Below are 5,948 nucleotides of genomic sequence, written 5' to 3' on the forward strand. Positions count from 1 at the left end.
ATCTCTTTTAATTCATCTTGCTTGTTTACTTTCATTGCTATTTAGTTTAGTGATCTTATACATCAACCCCAATTGTGACACCCCTAAGACACCGTTAGTTGCAATAGAAATCTCATCTCAATTCCCGTCCCTTGGGATCCGACCTTTACTTGCCTCTTTACTAATTGTAGAGTTGTTGGTGAAGTTATAAATTGTGTTTTGGTCTAGGTTCTCCTAACGACAAGTAACCGAAAAGATATAGTCCGACCAGTCGAGTGGCGAGTTCACTCGGTCAAGTGCCTTATTTTTCCAGGACGTTTCCAACTTCTGGAAAATGGTCCATTCGGTCGAGTGTCAGGGCCCACTCGGTCGAGTTCATAGTTACTCGGTCGGGTGTGGACTCGTACTCGGTAGAGTGGTTGCTTATGGTTTGAAATTTCGAGTCGAATTAGAACGATAAAATCCTGCAATATAAGGAGAAGGTTCGGGAGTCCACCGGCTATCGGTGACTCACCCGAGTTATTTCATACGTCACCCTATTTTACCATCTTTGGTACACTATCGTAGTACTAATAACTATTCTACCAACATAATTCACCAATCATATACGACAAATAAACTAACATGCATGACACGGCTGTCGCAACCTATCAAAAATAAAACCTAACCGGCCTAAACTTATGTAGTAGATGTAAACAGGGTATCGTATCCTCAGGGAGGCGGTCACTATCTACTTGTTATCTAGTCTGTCTACGGTCACAAATTGGGGGTTTTGGTTGATTTGATTTAACTGAACTAAAAGAACTAAATTTAAAACAATAAGAGAAACAACAATTAAAACTAGCAAAAATTGAAATAGAGTGTGATCAAATAGGGAGAAAGATGCTAGGTTGTCGGTTCGCCATGATATTACGCAATTCCGCTGAAGGTATGGTCAGTCGGTCTATACTGAGAAGGGTAGTAGAAAGGTCCTTCCGGTCCTCTATCCGCCCTAGATTCTTCCTAAATAGCTTCCGCTCTGATTAGGGTAGTCTATTGTTCATAACAGGTCTATTCATTCCAATCTTCCAATCTAGGTCTGAATTTAACCTGATTAATTAAAATAGTCGCGTGCACTCAACCAAGTAATTACTGTTATATTGCTATAAAACAATTCTCACATTAAAACCTCCTAAAACTAATTATAGCGTCATTGTTTTACTATCATGGCTCCCCTAATCCCAGCAATTAAGATTTAGCTACTCATAACGGTAATAAAACTAATAACGATAGATAGAACTATATTCAACATGGTTTAAAGATTAACTAACAGAAATTGCATAAACTAAATATTAATTCTAATAACCTAAACAGTAATAAAGAGACAAGAAAATTAAATGTTGCAGAAAGGAATTAATACTACGAATTGAATTGAATAAGAAGAGAGTAAGGAATTACACAAATTAAGATCCGAGAAATAGAAAGGCAAGCGTCGAACAAAAGTTCTTAATCTCGATGCAAACAGATAATAAACTGATTATGAATGAATAATGAATATCTAAACCTAATTAGGTCTCTCCTTTTTATAAGAGAGATATTTATTCCCTAAATAAGATAACTAATAGTCCCTCCAATTCGCTATAATGTTCCCTCTTTCTCGAAACGGATTATTCAAGTAATGTTCCTCTTTCCTTTTTTGGTAACTTTTACTTTTATTTTATTCATCTCTCTCTCCTATTACCAAACCCCACACAACTCTTTTACTCTTATTTTATTAATTTCCTTAATGTTTTTGGCCCCACAACTCCTTATTTAACTCCTAATAATTCATCTCTCTCTCCTATCAACAAACCCCACATTTGTCCTTTATTCATTTTTATTCATTTTTCTTAAGTATTGTGCCCATCTCAAAGAGGATCATTATGATGAATTGGAGGGAGTATAATAAGTAAATAAGTTTACGCAATAAAATCTTGCATCAGATCATAAGCTATTCGATCGAGCATATTAAAACTACTCGATCGAAAAACTCCAGCAAAAATCCTCTCGATTGAGCATAGAACCTACTCGATCGAGGAACACCATAAATCCTCTTCTCGATCGAACATAGCAGGAATTCGATCGAGTTATTTTCAGCATAAAAAAGAGTCCGATCGAGCAATTAAGTCAGCAACGAGCTCGATCGAGTTAGCTACCACTGTGTCAGCACATAAGACGTTGATTAGCATCCAAGATGACTTCACGCATCCCAAGGTAGAAGTATTCTCGCTCCAATTCCATCCATGTCCTAAATGTAAGCTATAAGGGCAGTTCCAAGCTCAGTTTTGCTCCTTCCGGGTCCATTCCTGCAATTAACGCCAAACAAACCAAAGTAGACTATTCAGGGCATTTCATAGCCTAAAACTACGGGAATCGCATAGAAATGCGTGCAAGATAAGCACAAAGAGTCTATATAAATAGCACGCATCAAACTTCCCCAAACCAAACCTTTTCTTGTCCCTAAGCAAACTATATGCAACTAAGGACCTAATGGAATGGAGTTAAGCTCAGAGCTAGCTACAAATTGTCTACTTAAACCATTTAATGCATGAAAATTAGCAACCATTAGCAATACGTCAAAGCAAACGAATTTATAACTGTTTTAGAAATAGTTGAACCTTCGACCTTGCAAGACTTTCAAACATGGACTCTCATGTTGTTAGAAATCTATATCTCATTTTACAACATATTCATATATGTTACAATTTAATTTAGTCATGAAATTAATTTAGATCTTATGCATGCAAACAAAAATAAATATAGAGAAGAAATCGTTTTCCTTACTATAAAATTTCGGATCAAAGGGCACAAGTAAGATCTCCTTCTTACTTGTTCTTGAGCTCTCCTAATATGGATGAACAATGATTCAAAGATAGAATCTCTACCAAAGATGAATACCCAAAGTAACCCCTTAATAGATTAATATTACTTGATCAAGAATAATAATAATCTTACTGAAATTGACCCAAAATTTATTTTGTACTCTATTATTTCGGTAAAATAGAGGAAGGAATTTTTGGAGTTTTTATTTCTCTAATTTTATAAGATGTATAGAGAGTTTTATTTCTTACACTAGAAATAAGAAATGTGTGAATGAATAATGAAAGAACCCATTTGGCTCTCTTTAGAAGGCAAAACTGGTGGGGTGGGGAGGGTGCCCTATGCATGGGCTTGATTCTCTAACCAAGAATATAGGCATGCAAGGCTAGGTGTAGGTTTCATAATTATGTTTTCCACTTATAAATAATCAACACAATTTTTATCCCAATACACCCTTCATTTCGTTATACACACATAAAATGGATGAGTCCATTTTATTTGTAATTTTGTCAATATGTCACATGTTACACATTACATGACATCTTATATATCAAATATATTTTTAACAATTAAAAATCAACATATTAATAAAATATGTCACTTATAAAAATTTACATAGTAATTCACAATTACTTGTACCAAAATGGTTTACCAATTTATAAATCACAACATCTTGTATTTATAATAAATTATTCATTCAGTTTCAATTGTTTCCGTAAACAATAATTTCATCTAAGTAATAAAACAATTCGATTACTTAGACCGTATCTTATTTAATCAAATTACAATGAGACACGTAAATATTACTTCCAAAATCGTCCGTCAATTTAAAGTAATTTAATTAACTCGTATCATCATACGATCAATTAAATATTCAATTAAGAGTGTTACCCTTTAGGTATGACCTAAGGGGATCAACTGATCACCACCGTTGCACGACAGAAAAGTCAAACTCTAGTCAGCCAATCATTACCGATATGTGTTGACCAGTTGACTGTAAAATATTACATCCCACATGTATTCTTAAAACGAGATTTAAACATGTGATCATCATGATCAACAGTTGTGATCTCATTATTGTCGGAGGACACATATTCCAACAATCTCCCACTTGTCCTCGACAAGTGTGCGTCACCAATTCTCTTGTCCTATTACTATCTCCCACTCAATGCAAGGTGTCTTTCAGGTCGTACTTGCAAGTGATCATATCGAGAGTGGTTTCCTCGATCTGGAGAATAACTGATTGACCGGAATTATCTACCATAGATACCTTCCGAGCGTGGCCACGCATTTCCAGTTCATTACTCCTCGAGTGGCCCTGAGATATTGTTATAACCCTGACAAGGGGTGGACAATTCCTATTGCACTTATTCCCTTCGACTAGCCACAGCCATCATAACCCAAAATATGCCCATTTGACCCCATTTACGAAGGTCGTAGTAACACAAATCAAAGTTAATCTGAAACTGTGCCATCTTAGGCGAACAGTCTTTAGTCAAAAGAATAGACTCATTAGAATACTATAGTAGCTCTCACCACGACCAGGCTATATAAATTTGCCAGAACTCTATAAGCGGTCATAAGGCCCGACATAGTGTTCCTAACAGTCTGCTTATGTGATCGACTAGTCATCTCATATGACTTTATGGCACTTGAACTTGCCATCAATCGCATCACACTCTAGTCACTTCGAGACGTCACCTCATACAAGTGACTATGGGCAAATACCATGTTAATCCGAATTCACTTTAACGGGGTTCAATATTGTCTCTACAACCCGTTTGGATGTAACAAAGTATAAAAGGAGTTTTTAGATTTAAAAACTCGAACGACAAATGTGATTATCTCATATGAATAGTCAATACCTGATTATTATTTCATATTCTATGATCTAATTTGATCTTGTATGTAGTTGTTCAATCCAATTGAAATGACATGACTCATCATCTTAAGCCTATGAATAGGCATTGTAAGTAGGTCTTAGCAACTCCCTGCTCAACCTTGCTACATACTTGTTTTCCTTTCGTAATGTATACATTTACATTACAAAACTTTCTGAGTACGTGTCTAGATCCAATCTAGACATAGGCTTTCTTGCCTTAAAATAGCTCCCACTGCTTTCACAGTGTGCGGGACTCATCCCTCTTGCACATCCCATGATTGCAAGTGTACTCAATTTCCGTTGTAAATATTTCTCATTGTTCTTTATTGCCTAGAACGATTCTAGAAAATCTATTTCTTAAATAACATAGCCACAATGGTATCTTAAGCATCCTAATGTGTTTTGATTATGGTTTTGTCGGAAACCATACGCAATCTCAATTGTCAATTGTCATTTGTGTAACACCCTTACACAGAATTGCATCAAAACACTTAACTTTACACCCTTAATGCTTCCACAAGCACTTAAAGATAATCTATATGGCTACTTGGTAACTATTACTTAAATTCGATTTTAAAACAATTCATCATACTCAAAGCATATGAAGTGTTATACATCATTACTTATTTAATTGATCCGACATCGGAAGCAAATGGAATCAATCAAATATGTTCAACTTGATTAAACTAGTCATGAATCTTATCAACATAAGACTTCTTATTTGACGCTAATATCATGTAGATTTATCTTCATAAATCCGGATATTAAAGATGTACTATATTACTCCAAGTCTTAAATCATTCCCAATGATCAATGTGTCATCCACATATAAGACTACTAAAAATTTCCGTAACTCCCACTAAACTTCATGTATAAACACAACTTCTCGACTTATCGGGAAAAGTTTTATAACATGATCAAAACATTGATTCCAACTCATTGATGTCCTACTTAAGACCCTCTCTTAAGTTTCACATTATCTTAGGATTTCAAGAATCTACAAAACTCAAGACATGTATTGAATACATTCCTTCTAATTGAAGAAGTGGGTATTAGATTCACTTGATATATGTATATCATCATAATGAAACACAATCCCTAAGAAGATCCAAAAAGACTTAAGCATTTCAACTAGTGCAAAACCCTTTGCCACCAATCAAGTTTTGATATCTAATAATTCACTTGGAATTTATTTCGGATTTTGATGGCTCTAAGCCTTGTATTGAGTTGTGACTTAAACACTCTCATG

Source organism: Silene latifolia, chromosome Y (assembly GCF_048544455.1).
Source record: "Silene latifolia isolate original U9 population chromosome Y, ASM4854445v1, whole genome shotgun sequence".
Classification (NCBI taxonomy): domain Eukaryota; kingdom Viridiplantae; phylum Streptophyta; class Magnoliopsida; order Caryophyllales; family Caryophyllaceae; genus Silene; species Silene latifolia.